Raw genomic sequence first — 16370 nt, 5'->3', positions numbered from 1 at the left:
ATCCAAGCAGTGTCAGGCATGGGCTCCCTCTCATGACATTGGTCTCAGGTTGGACCAGTCATTGGATAGCCACTCCATTAAGTTCTGATCCACCTTTACCCCAGCACTCCTTGCAGGCAGGAAAAATTGTAGGTAGATGGTTTTGTGGCTGGGCTGATGTCCCAGGCCCTCCACTGGAAGCTTTGCCGGGTTACAGAAGATATCTGGTTCAGGCTATTACTAGGCGTCTTTGTCAGGATCATCCTTGTAGATTTCAGGGAGTTTTCACTGTACTAGGTTTCCACATCACCCCAAAATGCCTATTGATTCCAGTCATCCATCCTCAGTCCACCCTCGAAATCCTATTCTATTTCCCCTTCTCAGGGTAAATCCATGTGTCTCTCCTTGAGCCTTCCTTGTTAATTAGCTTCTCTGGCTCTGTGGATTGTAACGTGCTTATTCTTCACTTAACAGCTGAAATCCACTTATAAGTGAATACATACCTTGTTAGTTTTTCTGGGTCTGGGTTACCTCACTCAAAATTTTTTTTCTAGTTCCATCCAAATTTCATGATGTCCAAAATGCCAGTTTTTTTTTTATATGACTCAGTTTTACCAAATAGCTAAAGCTTAACAAAATCAGTAAAGACATAAGTGATTAGGCATACATCTTTAAGCCAGTTTCTGTTAGCTTAAATAGACCATAATAACTTATGGAATTTATAATCCTTAATCACCAAACATATGTTGTATATAGTCCTTATTCGTGGTTTTGTCCTTATATGTTATTTTTTATTCTCAGGACAAAAGTTATTATAGAAAAACTATCTTAACCCAAAATATCTTAGAGACCTGCCATTGCCTCCTTAATGTAGGGAAAACAAAACAAACCATCTTGGAGGCCTGGTGTTGCCTCCTTAGTCTAATAAGAGGAAGATAAGCAGAGGTCTAGTTTTATGGGTGTTGCTTTATATTTATACCATGTGGTTGCTTTAACCAAGATGGTGGTAAAGTCACATGGCATGCTCTTTCTTTAACCTTACTGAAGATGATGGCAGAGTCAAACGGCTGCCAAGATGGAGGCAAGACACGTGGCTGTTATTTACTCTAAAGTGAGCCCAGCAGGAACACACACCTCTTTTTTTTTTTTTTAATTACAGATTTTTAAAACTAGCTTATTTTTTAATTGGAAATTTTACAGCCTTTTAAAAAATGGATTTTGATATGACATATACATGTTATATATATGTATATGGACGGTAAAGATATAAGCAGGATTTTTCAGACTTGAAGAGTTAGCATGCAGATAGGCCAAAAGTATAAGGCAAAGGAGTTCTGTGTTTTCTGTGTTAAAGAGTTAGGAATTGGGAGCTGGAGAGATGGCTCAGAGGTTAAGAGTGCTTCTACTAACTGTTCTAGGGGTCCTGAGTTCAATTCCCAGCAACTACATGGTGGCTCATAACCATCTTCTAATGAGATCTGGTACCCTCTTCTGGCCTGCAGGTAAAATGCTGTATGCATAATTAATTAATTAATCAATTAATTAAATTAATTAATTAAAATAAAGAGTTAGAACTCTAAGGGTAAAAGTTTGGAGCCTATCATTCTGGCTTGGGGTGTGGTTATAAGCCTTTGCCTTGAGAAAGATTTAAGTGAGCTGGGAATTTCGTAGGGAAGGGTACCTGAGACAGGCTGCCATTCTATCTTCTGGAGTTATTTAAATCAGTTTATATGTTAAAAATAAAAAATTCTGAATTTGGGTCAGTAGTGGCCGTTTGTCCAATGTATATTGAGGTCAGATTTGCCATGAAAAGCAAAAGAGAGTTGCTGATTTCAATTCTATAGAAAATTTGGGGCAGATGAGGGAGAAAAGCCAAAACAGGGGCCAAATCCAGATTCTTGGAAAGCCCCTGAAGTGTTGGATTCAAAACCAGGCCTGGAAAGTAGAGAGGTGCATCTCTGTCCCCACAAATATCAGCTCTAGAAATGGCAGGGCCAGTGGGAGAATTCTGGGAATTCTCAGCTAACATCAGCTGGTGGAAAGCTCATGGAACTTTGACCCAGTGAGTCTCAGTGCAGATGGAGCTCGGTGAATCCCAGACCTAATTGTGACACCTCCCAGTTAGATCTAACAGATTACCTTGTACTGGCGGGTTGCTGTGCTGTGTGAATGTTCTGGTTGAATGCCGGTGGGACAAGGTTTATTCAGTGAGGGACATAGTTGTCACCCACGTGTTGAGAAAGTGTCTCAGGTTTATTTTTTATAATATCAGCATGAGAGAGTCAGCAGGAAATAAAAGAGAAAAAAATGAAGATGCATGTGCATATACACATGTACATATTGTCACAGACATGTACACATATGTGGACATACAAAAACACATACACATATCCAAATATAGACACTCACATGTACATATAGACATATACATACTTATGCACAGACACATATAGACATACAAAAACACATATACACATGTGCTCATACACATTCACACATATAGACTTATACATTCTTATGCATACACATGCATTCCATATACACATAGACTATATGCATATACACACATACACACATGTGTGAAGATAGATATATATAGATACACATTCACACACACTCACTCATATGTTTGGCCTAGCTTACTTATAAGGCCTTGACTTGAAAATGAAACAATGTTATAATTCATACAGTTTATGAAACAGAGCAAGAAAAATTGCTAAATAAGTAGTTGTCATAGAAACATAGCAAATCTGTAAGTTACCAAGCCACATTGCATAAATAGCCTGTATACAAATTATACAGATTTTGCTCTAAAAAAACAATAAGGTTGCAATTCAAGGTGAACCCAACTAAATTGGATGCAAGGCTGTTGTGTGACATTCCAAGGATTCCCCTTGTCATTTATGAATGTTTCCAGCAGGTATTCAAATGCTTGTGTGCACAGGCCATATCATCTGTGTGTGGTCAAAAAGTGCCTCATACAGGAAAGACGTTCTGCAGATGTGGAGAATGGAGCTGGTGAGGCACACAACTTTCTAGACAGTTCCAGACAAGAAAATACCAGGTGCACCTTGTCTGTGTTGTAGATGGTTCGAAGAAGGAGGAGTAAAACAAGCTGTGTCCATGAGGATGGAAAAAAATAGCTGATGGCAGGCAGGAAAATGATTGCTTTGCTAAAGTATAGTGAGTGTTCCAATCCAGAGATTACTGGGGCCTCTGGCTCATGGAGAACTGAGAAGAGAAGGGGTGTCAAGACCAGCTTCTATGTGTGGTCAGGCTCAGGGTCAGTCAACCCTCATTATGAGCCACTTGAAATGCCCAGAAGCCTCTCCTCTCAGTGTGTCATAAATGTGTTATAAATGTCTAACCCTGTAGTTTGGTAAATAAAATACAGAAATTTGGTTAAGTGGTAATGTGAAGAATTGCTGGGTTTTTTTGTTTTTGTTTTTGTTTTTTTCTTAGTGAGGTACAGCTAAAGAAATGTAATAGCACAGTCTTTGCCTCACTGCAGAGTTTCCTCATGCCTGTTTGTACATCATGGCTCCTACCTCCAGCCTTAGGCAACAATGATTGTTTCTGTCTCTGTAAAGAGCCTGAGTTCTAGACACATCATACAAATGGAATCACGCCTACAATAAGACATCCTTTTGCATGTGGCCTCTCAGTGTGTTTTTAAAGTTCATCCACATTGCAGTATGAATCAGCAGGAGTTTATTATTTGTTCTGGAGACAAGGTCTCCTGTATTCCAGGCTGGTCTCTGACTCAATATATAGTGGAGGATAAACTTGAACTCCTGATCATCTTGCCTCCATCTCCCAAATGCTAGAAGTGCAGATGGTATGTGCTACTGTGCCGTTTAGATGGTGCTGGGTTGAACCCAGGCTTTGTGGATGCTAGGCAACCACTCTACTAACTCCAAATTTATTCTACTCCAGATTTATTTTTACTTTTTCTTTTTAAGACAGAGTCTCACTAAGTTTCACAAATTGGCCTTGAACTTATTCTGTAACCCAGGCTGTCCTTAAACTTGGAATCCTTCTACCTCAGCTACATTAAAATTATAAGCCTGACTCACCAGGTCTGATGTAAACAGCAAATTTTAATTTTAATAATACCTAATTATTTGTCTTAGCTATCACATGTTTGATATCAATAGCTTTATATTACATCAAAATAACTTTTATACAATGTTTTATATTAAGCTATGCATGTATAGTATATAAATGCAATATTTAATGTTACATTAAATGTATTTTATAAGGAAATTTTGTGCTAAAGCTTTTTCATCACCCCATTTGATCTATTTTATGCTTTGAGTAAAATCAGAAGTAGCACCCTGTCATAATTTTAAGATTTTTTTTTCAAAGCTACTGTACAAGAAATTCACCACCTACCACGTAGTACAAGATACCAAATACAGCCTCTGGGCCAGCCTGCTGTGGGGCGCACTTCCTACCCGAGGCTTTATTGAACCGTATCAGTTGCTCTGCTGCCTGCCTTTTGATTTCCTTCCTGTACTGCTTCCTGTTTGTGTTTTTGACATTTTCTTTTGTGTGTAGAGTGTTTTGTCTTGTGTTTTTCCTGATTCTGTTGGAGCTGTCACAACACAGACAGGAGATGCTCACATTCCTAGACAAATGGTCTCCCAGCGATTTCTTCCTGATTGCTGCACTTTCATTTGCTGATGGGAGCAACACACCTGCCTTTTGAAGAGCAGCACATGCATGTCCGGAGTAGATGCATCCTCAACATGGTGCCTTGTGCTTCAGCAGCTTTCTCACTGGTTCTTATCACCCTGAGAAAGACAGGCTCTAGAAACAAATAGAAATGTGATGACAGTGTGCAGAGTCCCTTTCCATGTTCAGAGGGTACATGCAGGGGTGGGCCTGGAAGAGGGCTTAAAGCCAAATGCTGAATCCAAGAGGCGGCTAGAAGAATCTGCCTTCCTGGATCAGCCATCAGTAGACAACAGCAGCTGATGGCAGCTGACAAATAGATGTTAGATGGTGGGTGAGCAAGAGAAGTGCAGAAGACAGGGAGGATTAGTGAAGCAGAGACAGCAGAGTAAAGGGGTGCTGGGTAAAAGTGTGGAAGAATCGTAATGAGTGTAACTTGCAGTGATATGAAGAGAGGGTCTTGACCTTGACCTGAGATGAAGGGATGAGGAGAAAAGAAGAGCAGCTGCTACCAATAAATGTTTTACTTGGGCGGAATTTAAAACAGGAATATGTCATGAATGATGAAATCTATTTCCTATCACGAGATAAGATGTTATGTCATCTGGAGAGTTTAAGGAGGGTAATTAGAATGAGGCTGCTTTGGAATCATGAGTGGAGGCTAGAGAAAGACTAAAGATGGAGGCTATGGAAAATAAAGAACTTCTTTAAAAAAAAATGACAGATTATAGAATGATCCACAGAATGTGAAGGCTGTGTGGCTTTCCCCAGCCAGTATTTCTGCAGAAAGTGAGCAAGTATTTAGAAGGAAATCTTTCCTTTAGGGAAGGCCTATAGGAAGCTATTGGTGGGAGCAGAGCATAAACACTGGCACTTCCTGAAACTTCCCAGGTAAATCATACATGAAGATGATTTTGAAAAATACTGGGCTCATACATTAGGCCAGTAGTTCTCAAAGGAAACTCCCCAAATTAGCAGCATCAGCATGACCTAAATAGTTTTTCTCCAGATCTGTCCAAGCCTGCTGAGTTAGGAGTTTAGTAGTGGGAGTAGGTTTGAGCTCACTTTGTTAAAGCTTGGCAATCGCTGAATGGGAAGAGAGGCATGCTGGTCCTGGTGATCCCTGGGGATCTCCAGTGCAGAGGCTGCAGGATTCATAACCACTGACAGGCACCTCAAATCATAGCTAACCCTCTTCTGAGCCTCAGAAAGTCAAGGAATTAAAGGCTGTTTGGTGTGCTTGACGGTTGCCTACAAGTATGTCTAAATATTCCAGGAATGTGGCAGGATTTTGGGATGGTGGGGAAACATAATGCTGATCACACTCTAGAGCTTCAGGAGATTAAAAAAAAAAGTTGGTGGGAGGAGCATTCTGTGGAACAAAAGTTTTAATGAAGGAAATACTATTTTGTACATGGTGAAAAGCAGAACACAGAGTTTTGTGTATTCTGCCTCTAATCCCTATCTCCCATCTAGGGAGATGGATGAAAACAGAGGCCTCCACCAGGGCAGAAGCAAGACATCATGTATACTTGATAAGATAGGCTTCATCTAATGGTAGTGAAAAGACATTGTCAAGAAGAAAACATTGCCATTGACACTATTAAAATGTTTGGTGAGACTCACAACCAAACATTGGGAAAGGAAGCTTTGTGGAAAGGTGTGTATGGGGGAGATGACCTGGAAGTGATAGCAGCTTCACAAAAAGACCAATGGAGCCAACTAACTAGGGCCAAGAGAAACTGCTGAAACTGAAGCGCCAACCAAGGTCCTTGCATGGGCTGGACCTAGGCCCCTACAAATATGTAGCTGATGGCAGCTCAGGCCTCATGTGGGCTCCCTAATAAGGGGAACAGGGTTCTCTCTTACATGGACTCTTTTGCCAGATTTTCAATTACTTTCTCCTGGAGGGACTGCCTTGCCAGGCCATAGGGGAAGAGGGCATACGCAGTTCTGGTAAGACTTGATAAGTTGGGGTGGATGGGAAGCGGGGGCTCCCCTTTGCCGAGGAATAGAGGAGGGGGATGAGGGTGAGGGAGGGAAAGTGGGACTGGGAGGTGAGGAGGGGTGGTGCTAAGACCAAGATGTAAAGTGAATAAATAAATAAATTTTAAGAATGAAAAAAGAAAGAAAGAAAGAAAACATTGGATATAGCTCAGCTTACCTAGCATGCAAGAAACACTGGGTTTTAGTATCATCAGTATTTTCTTCAGGGTTTTATTGCTGTGAGGAGATACTATGACAACTCTTAAAAGAAGGAATTTATCTGGGGCTTGCTTACAGTTTCAGAGGGTTAGTTTGTTTTCACCATGGCTGGAAACATGGCAGCTTGAAAGCAGATATGGGTACAGGAGAAGTAACAGAGTTTTATATCCATATCCTCAGAAAGAGACACTGAGCCTGGCTTGAGCCCTTGAAACCTCAAAACCCACCCCCAGTGACACACTTATTTCAACAAAGCCACACCTCCTAATCACTTCAAATAGTGCTACTTCCTGGTGACCAAGTATTAAAATTGATGAGCCCGTGGGAACCATTCTTATTCAACTAGTATGGCTATAAAACTGAGCACGGTGATGGATACCTATAATTCCACTATACTGGTGTGGGTATGGTGAAGGTAGAAGGATCACAAGTTTGAAGTCGTTCTTGGATAAACAGAGAATTAGAGGCCAGGCTGGGACCCTGTCAAAGAAGGAAGAGGGGCAGGATCAGAAGAAGAAAGAATACGGTGACAGGAAGGAGGGGGAGGAGGAGGAGGAGGAAGAGATGGAGGAGGGGGAGGAGGAGGAAATAAAACAAAAATATCGAAACATTTCTGTTCTATGGAGTGGTGCTTATGAGATCATGCTCCAGAGGGTAAAGGCTTGCAGAAGATGGGTTGAGGGTAGGAGTCAGAAGGGGACAAAAAAATTGCAGGATAGATGTTTGGATGTAGAAAGATCAAGCACTATTTGTCTTTCTGACAGTGGCGTGATTATCAGTATGGGAGGCCTTGGTCCAGCTGATTAGCTTCCTTGACACAAGTTATTTGGTGCCACTATGGCTGATTGTCCCAGACAGTGCATGGGATCTGTACCCCTGTGGCAAAAGCAAGGCTGCTTTGTAATGGGCAGGGTAGATGCCAGGACTGCCCAGCTGCCTGCAGTGTCAACCAGCAGTGGCAGAGGCTGCCCAGAGAGAGCCTATCCAGAAGTCAGTTCTACAGGAACCCCAAACCTACTTAGAGTCGTCGACCTGCTAGCCAGCAGAAAGCTGTGTTGCCTCAGAATACTTCCAGGTCCTGACTGCTAGCACAGAGTTTAGCAGGACAAGAAGATTCTTAAGAACTGTGAGCTATTGCTTATCTTGGCTTTTGGCTTCGAGGGAGGCAGGAGGAGGCAGAAGGGAAGGAACAGAGCAAGGAGATAAAAACAGGCAGAGCACAGGCCCTTTGTGCAGGACAAAAAAAAAAAAAAAAATTGGTTGACTCCTCCTGTGTAACTGATGGCCACACTGAAGATTCCAGAATGGATGACAAAGAGATATTAATGAGAATTCTAATGCTCACAAAATAAAACTTAACTTATAGACCAGTAAAATTTCATGGGCCAGTCCAAGACTGAATGGTGAAGGTGGTGAAGTATATTCTTGAATGCACATCATTACAGGGCTTATTTCTTACTTACTCCAAGAATCCTTCACCTTGCTTCTCTCACTCGGTAGGCCTACCCTAATCCTCTTTCAGCTCTTCTCATGCTAGGGACCTCACAGCACTTTTTCTCTTTTTCTCTTCATCCAGTGTCAGTTTAAGGGGTTAAGATGGACAGGCATTGCAGACCCTTCCTCCCTGAGAGTTTCCGTTCTTAGCCCCTCTGTCACTTCCCAAACACACTCATCACTTTCATTAGAGATGTTGAGGTTCGAAATGGTAACCTTTTCATTTTTTGATATCCAGCATAATATTCACAACATATAAGAATTGGTGGAGCATGGACACCGCTTGGTAGGACAGCAGTTGAAAGCAGGAGATTAATGCAGCAAGCTATGTGGCAGCTAAGGATCTGCATCTCTCACCCACGGAGTGACCTTGTTCTTCTCCAGCACAGTTGGTCAATTTCATGAGTATATCCAAGACTTGTCATTGCCATCAACAGCAGCCCCTCCCAGTTGCCCATTGCTTTTCCAACTTCTCTTTTTAGCTCCAAATGTTCTTTAATTCCAGCAGCTCTTTGATACCTACCTACAAGGTGCTGGTGCCACCCCTTTCATTAATCCTCAGCCACCTATGCCTTCATGGCTCCACTCAGATTCCAGAGTTAATTAACACCCCCACACCAGCCTTCCTCCTTCGTGTACCTACCTGGCAGCCCTCCTTTTGGCTAACCCCAACTCACCACATGCTGTAGACTTCCCTTTGCAGTCATCTTAAAAGCAACTCTTCTGATCCCATATCCCATCCCAGAAAGGGACGGACAATTGCTGTGCTCTCTTCCATAGGAATATGCCTTGAGGAAAGTATCTGTCTTCACTGTCTCGAACTTATCTCAACCCATTCTCTGTTAAGCTCATTCTCCTCACTTTTTTCCTCCCCCACTGTTTATCAAGCCACCCAAGAAAGTCCACACAGCACAGTGAGTGCCACTTGGAAACCACTGCACCTGGCTGCTTACCATCATTCTCTCCTCGGTCAGGTCCTGCTTTCGAAGCACTTTCTAATCTCTGTTCAAAGGATTATTTTAAAATAAAAACCCATAATTCTAGTACAAATCTGTAGTGAGTCCGTGTCAATTTTTTTATTTTAGCTCATTAAAATTATGCTGATAGTTCAAGCAAAAAGAACGCATAGAAAATCATTGAAAGGAAATTGCAGAAATAAGATTGTTAATTACAGGCAATACCTATTAATTCAATGCAGGGCAAGGAACCATTAGCTTCAGGATTATCTTTTCTACTTTCAGAAATAATTTGTATCTCCACTTGGAAAGAACTCTCTCAGTCAGAGTTAGTCATTGAGGGCTGCTGTAATTAAACACATAGAGTGAGGGGCTAGAGCGGTAGAAACGTATTCTTTCACAGTTTTGAAGATTGGCAAGTCCAAGATAGCATCTTTGGCTTGATCAGTTTCTGATAAGAACTCTCTTCCTAACTTTCAGATGACTGCTTCCTCTCTGTGTCCTCACGTGGCACACGAAGATAGGAAGCAAGCTCTCTGGTGTCTCGGAAGCACACAAATCCACAGGGGCCTCCACCCTCATGTCTTCATGTAAAGCTGATTTCCTCTTTCTAACTGGCTCATTTCCAAGTATCGTCTTATTGACACCAAAGTATTCGACATCAGCAATTTGTTGGGGGAGGAAACATCTCAGTCCACAGCAATAGCTAAATACATTTGTATCTTGACTATCTTTTGCAGTTTAAAGGATACACATAAGGATACACTCTAAATGATATAACTTATAATCGGTACTCAGGTGTAGTGACACACACCTTTGATGCCAGTGCTTGGGAGGCAGAGGCAAGCAGACCTCTGTGAGTTAGAAACCAGCCAGGCCTATATGGCGAGTTCCAGGCTAAGCCAAGCCTCTGTCTCAAAACAACAGTATCAATGATACTGTATGGTTAGTCAGTTGGACATTGTCATATGCGTCTATATTCAGACAACCTTTAGAAAAGCTTACTATGCACACAGTATTTACTTTTTTTATTTATCTTTATTTTTAAACATTTGATTATTTAGGTATTTTATGTATATGAGTGTTCTGTCTTCATGTACATCTTCATACTAAAAGAGGGTATCAGATCCCATTATAGATGGTTGCCATATGGTTTCTGGGACAATATGGCATATGGTTGAACTCAGGACCCTTGGAAGAGCAATCAGTGCCCTTAAGCACCAAACCATCTCTCTAGCCCCTCACTTATTTTCTTTAGTTTATCTTATGGGTATGCGTGTTTGTGTGCCTAGGAGTGTGTAGATGTGCACCACATGCATGCAGGTGCCTGAGGAGGCCAGAAGAGGGCCTCAGATCCTGGAGAACTGGCAACTGTGAGCTTTCTAGAGTGTGTGCTGAGAACTGAACATCCGTCTTCCGAAAGAGCAGAAAGGGCTCTTAATTGCTGAGCCATATCTCCAGCCAGGGGGGAAAAATAACTAATATCACCTATTTGCTGTTATATAAACCCACTTATGAATCATACTTATGGAGCCCCAAACATGTGATTTGTGGGCAGTGATGTTATGTAATGAGAATATAAAATAAACATAAACATAAAATAACACATAAACCAGGTTCCTGGCACCTAGAAGGAAAAAGTACTGGTAAGAACTTCAGAGGCAGTCTACTTCTGCCCTTTCTCCCTAGCAATAACCACTCCAGCTCTAAACCTGTTTTCTTAGCTAGGCATCTCCATCATCCTGGGCTTGACTGTCCTCACTTAACTCTTTAGTCATTCTTGGTCCGTGTGAAATTTTTTTTTTATAATACAAACATATCAACTTCTCTAAGCATTTTCTAGTTCTTGCTTCCTGTTACTTCTATGATGAAAAGTAAAGTGTTCCTTAAAAGCCTGAAGCAAGGTGCAATGACAAATAAAAATATAACCGCCTTTTCCCATTGACGTTTGCTCTTTAGCACAAGCCCAAAGTCAGGTGCAGCTGGCTCTGTGCTCCTGTACAGTGTGGACACAGCTGCCCTTTGGTGTTCAGGAAAGACAGGAGCACTCCAAATCCGCACAGAGCTGTAAAGGGCATCCTTTTCATCTAGGGAAGAAAAAGATTGCTTTGGGGGTGTTGCCCAAGTGAATTCTGGGAACCCACAGAGGCAGGACTGTATGGCATGCAAAATTGTGGAGAACCAGAGCTGCTCATTTATAAAAGGCAAGTGCTCTAGATAATCATTTTCTTCCTCTTTCTTTTAGGGCATTTCATTTGTCTCTGTTCTGTCCTTGGCACATTGTATTACATGCAGAGTAGATACCCTACATGCCCCTATATGCACTCCCTACTATATAGATGAATAAGAACAACATTCAGAGCTCAAAATAGCTGGGGTCATGAAGGGTCAGAAGAGCCTTAAACAAAAGAGCTTACGTAAGTTCATAGAATTTTGTAAAACTAGGCATTAGCTACTGGCTCAGCTTCCCAATGAATGACTACTGAAAACAGAGTTGAAAAAGTTCTGAGACTGTGTGGACACTTATTTATTTGCCAGGGTTCAGAGCAGGCCAGAGGGAAGCCAAGTCAGAAATTACCATCAGAGGCAAGAAGCACCAAGCTTGTGTAAGAGACACAAGGGGCGAGGGAGGCTAGGCTTTTGATTATCTTTGTATCTTAATCTACCTTCCTAATTCATTCCTTTTATCTTGATAAAGAAAAAAATTATGTATACCCAGATTGCTCAGATCTCTTGGCCTGTAATATTTCAATGGCCTGAAAATATGTAGGTAAATAACATTGTTCTTCAGAAATCTGACTCCTACTTTCCCTTCCTCACAACTTTAAACAAGAGCTTTGCTGGGTCAGCAGTCAAGGCCTAATCTTCCCGGCATCCGCACCCCCAATTCCCTACACACACACACACATGCACGCACGCACACAACATCTCCAAAAGGCATTTTAAGGCAAATTATACTGTCTACACCTCTCTTACCTAAAGCTTCCCCACAAAGAAAGGACTCAAATTTTGAAGGGTTCCAAAGTCCAAAGTGTTGTTTTACTTAGCATTCTGAAAGTAAATACAAACATTTTACACAGCAGAAAATCTAAGTTAAAGTGGCTCTTAGATCACCTCCACCTGAGGGGGGAGCAGCCTTACCAGTCCACAGAGGAAGACAAAGAAGCCAGTCCTGATGAGACCTGATAGACTAGGGTCAGATGGAAAGGGAGGAGGACCTCCCCTATCATTGGGCTGGGAGAGGGGTATAGGAGAAGAAGAGGGAGGGAGGGTGACATTGGGTGGGGATGGGGAAGGGGGCTACACCTGGGATACAAGTGAATAAACTGTAATTAATAACACAAAAAATAGTGTGTTTTATCTTTTTCCTAAATGCATCATAAAAATTAGTCAAATTCACCATGTACTTCAGACATAGGGCCCAGAGCCATGAGCTGGAACTGCCCTGAAGGCACCATGCAAGCTTCCAAGGGAAGGAAGCAACCTACAGTTCTACCCAACTGTGACGCATATGAACCACAATGACCTGCATAGTACAACACGCTAAGAGTGCAGTAGTGGCATGCAGACCTCGGCAGTAACCCACAGCTCTCTGGCTCCACTGAAGGCCCACTCAACAAGAGGGAGACCACACCTGCTACTGGAAACCTAGCTAACTCCCCAGGAACTAGTGAAGTCCTGGATCTCTGAGGAGAACCTACAATCACCACTTTAATAAACTGGCATAATTCCAAACTACAAATATACCTGTCATTATACTCACAGATGAGTGTAGTTCTCACTCCTTATCAAATAAACATCTCTTTGCAAAAGACAAGAGACCATTATAGAAAACCACAACCATTCAATACACAAAATTGTAGAGCCCAGTCCCTATGACTAGATCTACAAAATAACTCACACACTTAAGGCTCAGGGAACATGGCAGAGGAGGGGACAGAAAGATGGTAAGAGCCAGAGCATCGGAAGGTTTGCTGTGAGACTGACGCTCCTAGTAATGTCAGAGGTGACACCCATAAAATCTCAGGAACATGACTGCCTGGCCATGAGCTGAACAAGGATAACAATAAACATGCCACAGTGGATGGGAAAGAGAGAAGAGGTGACTAGGGAATGCTGAGGAGGAGACAAATAGTCTTGCCCAGGGAAGAGCGCTCTCTTGATTATTTAACATCAAATGGTCTGTCCTGGAAACATATGCATATAAGTAAATTACACAGACTGAGCAGGTTGTATTTATAGTTAGGAATGTATGGGCGCAGTTAATGAATAAAGAGGCCATGAATTTGAGAAGAGAGTGAGGAGAGACATATGGGAGGGTTTGGAGGAGGAAGAAATGATGTAATTATATTATAATCTTGAAAATAAAAGAAAAAAACATTTTACAAAAAGATAATCATGTTCAGTCCTTTATTGAGGGCTAGTTACAAAGTAGTAATGTTCAGCCTTAGAAATGTCTGGATAAGAATTGTACAGGAAAGATCTGGTTACATGTAGATTTGTTAGATTCCAGGTCAAATTTTGCACACTTTAACAGAATGCTATAGACTGGGTCATTTCAATGACAGACATTTTTTTTTTTTTCCCACAGCTTTAGTGCCCAAGAGGTCCACAGTCAAGGCACTCTTGACTGGAGGCCACTTCTGGCTTTCAGACAATTGTCTTCTCGTGAGAGCAGAGGAAGATCACTCCTGACTCACAGGGCACAGAGGGCACACCACCCTCATCTCATGATCTCCCACAGGTCCTAGTCTAAAACCCACCACATTTGGGATTTGGGCTTCAGCATTGTTTCTGGGAGGGCACGGTCAGTCAGTGCTTAGCAGCAGGGAGTCTGGGTGATGTGGAATGGTGCAATGTGCTTTGGCCTTGGAGCTGGTCTCTGTTATGTAAAACACCAGTCATTTCATGATTCTGGATGCTTTCTGCCTCAGTTTTCTTTTATATGAAATATAGGATCACACTACATGGTGATGTTTTGGCAGTCAAACAAAATGATGTACATCCACAAGTTGTAGGAATGATAACAAGCCACACAGAGGAATGTTCCTACCCTAACCCCTGCACATGCCACTCACAAGAGCTTTTTCTCCCCATGGCTCTCACGGGCATACCAATGACCAGCGGTTTTGAAACCTGCTGAAGGCTAACAAAGCTGACCTCCTTCTTCTAACCTTTTCTCTACTCACCCTAACAGATCTGTCTATTAGAAAAACACCAAGAGGAACCCTTGTAGCATTTTCCCAATTCTCCCCTTAATCTTCAATTTCCAAGGAAAGAAAGAAAACAAAACAACAAAAAACAGCTGCCAACCCATCATGAAAATTTAGCTTTTACAAACTCAATAAAATATTTTCAGTATTATGTTTGGGTGACCTCATCTTAACAGTGACAAACAAAATGGCAGTAAAACCAGCTAGGAAGAAAAACGCCAAGTTTGTGCTATTACCCAGACCAGAACATGGAAGGATAAATATTTTAAAAACATTTTTAAATTTTATGTGGATGAGTGTTTTGCCAATGTACCCTGCATGTGCCTGGTGTCTATAGAAGCCAGAAGAGAGCATCAGGTCCTCTGGAAGTGGAGTTACAGACAATTTGGATGTCATGAGGCACAAGTAATTGAACCCAGGCTTTCTGGAAGAACAGCCACTGCTCCTAAGCACTGCTTTCCAGCCCCTGAGGGAAAATTCTGAATGAGAACAAGAGCTAACAATTACTGACCATAAGTGAAGCTCTGTTACATATTGTCAGGTATAAAGATGAAAGAAAGCATGAGTCACTCAGAATACAATTAGCTGATGTCAAACCTAACCCTCCCAACACACATTTTTCATTAGCAATGAAACTAACAAGATAATTCAAAAAGTTAGAAAGATTGTTTATAGAGGCTGAAAAAAAACCTTGGCTAATATTAATAATTTAGATACAAACTTAGCTCCTACCTCACAGGGTGGTGGCTGTATAATCTTAGGGTGGCTGTCTCAGCCCAGATTACTGTTTTCATCCCTCTTTCATTGCTCTCTGATGAGAATCATATTGACTGATAACAGTGTTATAGAAATCAATCTTTAAACTTTTGGTTGTTAAATATCCTATTCAGTAGTAAATGGCAAGTCAAACAAAAGCAGCCATCCAGTCAGCGCCTGGGGATTCAGGTCCATACACAAGACCTGGCCAATGATAAAAAGGATTTGATACACTTTTGTTATTTGACTTAAGCTTAACAGTCCATTCATTATATACCCAACCTTGTAGAACTCAGCATTATTTCATGAGAAGCATAGGGTTCTGAGTGGTAATTTTTAATTATTGCATTTATACTTATAAAGGGAATTAAAAACCAGAGATGTCAAGAAATCCAACCAAATTCAATACAACAAATGATTACCAAATCTGTTAATGAAAACTTTAGCCTCTTTGACCTCATGCCATGATATGCATTAGAAAAAAAGAGAATCACAAAGCAGCATTAATGTATCAAGACACAGAATGGCGTAGTCTGATGACATTTTTACATGTGTTTCTATGTCTTTGGATCACAACCAGAAGTTTTCTGTGCATTTTCCTACACAAGAGCTATCACCTCTGCAAAACCTGGGTAACTTTTTCTAACATTAATCACTGTAGATTAATTTGGCTTGTTTTCCAGAAAATGAGATTTTACACACACACACACACACACACACACACACACACACACACACACACACACACACAGAGTCTGTGTCTTCTTGTGTCTTCAGTGTTTCTTTCGTAATTGTGCAGCATACATCAACACTTTTCGGTGCAGGTTCTTTAAAAATTATTCCATTGGATGAATGTATAGTCACTTATCCAGTCTTTTGGTGGAGTATGTCTGGGTTATTCTAATTTGGGCTATAATGAATAAAACTAGGAACATTTAAAAAGCATTCCTGCAGGTTTTTACTGGCTGGAAACTTGAACAGAGCTGCTGGGCAGTAGATTGTGTGCATGCTTAGCGTTGTAGTGCTGAGTGTTTTCCAAAGTGTTCGCAGTAGTTTGCATTCCCACCAGCAAAATACAAGAATTTCAGCA

This window comes from Meriones unguiculatus, chromosome 4, assembly GCF_030254825.1.
Source record: "Meriones unguiculatus strain TT.TT164.6M chromosome 4, Bangor_MerUng_6.1, whole genome shotgun sequence".
NCBI classification, from domain to species: Eukaryota; Metazoa; Chordata; class Mammalia; order Rodentia; family Muridae; genus Meriones; species Meriones unguiculatus.
The sequence above is the reverse complement of the archived record's forward strand: the minus strand, read 5'-3'. Positions refer to the sequence as shown.